The sequence below is a fragment of the Scardinius erythrophthalmus genome, assembly GCF_964197995.2.
Source record: "Scardinius erythrophthalmus genome assembly, chromosome: 11".
In the NCBI taxonomy this organism is placed as follows: Eukaryota; Metazoa; Chordata; class Actinopteri; order Cypriniformes; family Leuciscidae; genus Scardinius; species Scardinius erythrophthalmus.
This window is the reverse complement of record NC_138231.1, coordinates 1,896,796-1,898,841: the sequence shown is the minus strand read 5'-3', so window position 1 is coordinate 1,898,841 and position 2,046 is coordinate 1,896,796. Positions and strand designations below refer to the sequence as shown.

At 38.3% G+C, this 2,046-nt stretch overlaps 1 protein-coding gene across 1 annotated transcript in view; it reads right to left on the bottom strand.

Moving 5' to 3' along the window:
- Positions 1-1,767: 1,767 nt before the first annotated feature.
- Positions 1,768-2,046, bottom strand: part of LOC308698321 (E3 ubiquitin-protein ligase pellino homolog 2) — a 16,433-nt gene continuing 16,154 nt past the window's right edge. The window contains exon 6 of the mRNA XM_081378296.1: positions 1,768-2,046. This exon is cut by the window's right edge and continues 1,007 nt beyond it. The gene's annotated coding sequence lies outside the window, so the exon portion shown is untranslated.

The following is a 2,046-nucleotide window of genomic DNA, read 5'->3' as shown; positions in this document are numbered from 1 at the left end:
AAAATAACTTTCATCAATAACATTTCTCGCATTAAATGTCTAGCGTCTAGAGTGTCCTGCTTCGCTGAGGTGTTATCGTCCACTTGGCACACTTTAAAATGCAGTTACTAATTTAAAACCATGTATAGCTTGAATGCAATGCAAGTCGCTTTGCATAAAGTTGAGACATTCTCAAAGACTACATTTGTCAAGATTTATGTTGATTTGAAGTGTCAGTTTTTGCATTAATTTTACTAGTCAAACCTGAACACAAAGACATTTTGTTACACATAATATCAAAATTCAACAAAAACGTAACAGAAAATAAAAGGAATGCTTTATCCGAGATTAATCATCTTGATTTCAGCCTCTTTTGAGTCTTCTGGCTCGATTCTGTAATTCATAGTTACAGCCACACTAGTTCATTTGTGTGTGTGTTTGTGAGAGTATGTGTATAAGTATAATAGTGTGTGTATGAGAGTGTGAGTGTGTGTGTTTGAGAGTCTGTATGTGTGATTGCGTGTGTAAGTGCGTATTTGAGTGTGTGCATATGTGTGTGTGTGTGTGTGAGTGTGTGTGTGTATGTGTATAATAGTGTATGAGAGTGTGTGTGTGTTTGAGAGTCTGTATGTGTGATTGCGTGTGTAAGTGCGTATGTGTGTGTATATGTGTGTGAGAGTGTGTGTGTGTGTGTGTATGTGTATAATAGTGTCTGAGAGTGTGTTTGAGAGTCTGTATGTGTGATTGCGTGTGTAAGTGCGTATGTGAGTGTGTGTGTGTGTGTATATGTGTGTGTGTGTGTGCGTGTGAGAGTATGTGTTTAATAGTGTGTATGAGAGTGTGTGTGTGTTTAGAGTCTGTATGTGTGATTGCGTGTGTAAGTGCGTATGTGAGTGTGTGTGTGTATATGTGTGTGTGTGTTTGAGAGTCTCTATGTGTGATTGCGTGTGTAAGTGCATATGTATGCGTATTTGAGTGTGTGTGTGTGTGTTTTGTACTCTTGCCCCCGGTTCCACAGATGAGGCTTAAGCTACTCTCAGACTAAAATGCAAGTTTGAGCCGTTTTAAAAACACAACCTCCACTGACAAATCTTAAAATATACAAAATAGTGTTCATAATGATACTGACAACCACTAATATAATTAGATTATAATTATCTGTTTGTTCATGACACATTGATGAAAGTTATCATAAAGCGATGCCGCCTTTCTGAAGAGAAACAATCAGTGAAGTTCAGCGTGAAAGAAAGAAATCATTCGTTAGAATCAACGTTAGAATCATCGTTAGCACCAGGAGATCGTAGACGGTAACGAAGCGCCGGAGTCCTACATTCATCAAACGGGACGCGTGTCGTCGGCACAGTGAGGCGTTCCTTCTTCACACACTCTCCTGGACTCAAATCATACACAGAAGATAATATATTCATATTTATATATATATATAATCTATATACTGCTATATGTGAAACACTTGTATATAAAACAAGTTACTAAACAAGCTTAGTAACACAGTCATGTAGAAAAATATGACATCTTGACAATTTCAAACGACTACAGCGTACACTGCAGCTACGACTGTCATTTAATGCTAAAACATCCTAAAAATAAACGAAAAGAAGAAGAAATAAAGGAAAAGAAGAAGAAAACGTGAGGGCTAGACGAGGAAAGCCCTTCGAGGTTTCGGGAAACACGGATTGAACCGCTTGCATCTCTACGGTGGATCTACTAGTTGAGCTTATTGCTGAAAACAAGCGCATTAATAAAGGTTTCTGTTGTTTTGTTGTTTCTGGTGTGTGTGTGTGTGTGTGTGTGAGATGTTGAGGTTCGGTCGATGTACTGAGAGAGTTTCGGCCGTCGAGGGTCGGAAAGGGTCGGGAATCTCTTCGGATTTAGTTTAAAGAAATCAATGCTGCCTTCAACTGCTCATGTACGAAGTTTCAGTGATTTTGTTTCACAATGATTTTTTTTAGCGTTTTGTTGCGTCTTTTATGGCAAAATTAGCTTGTTATCGGAAAAGCAAGAATTAGAGCTAAGCGGTTAAGCGGTAGTTAAAGGATTCATTCACTT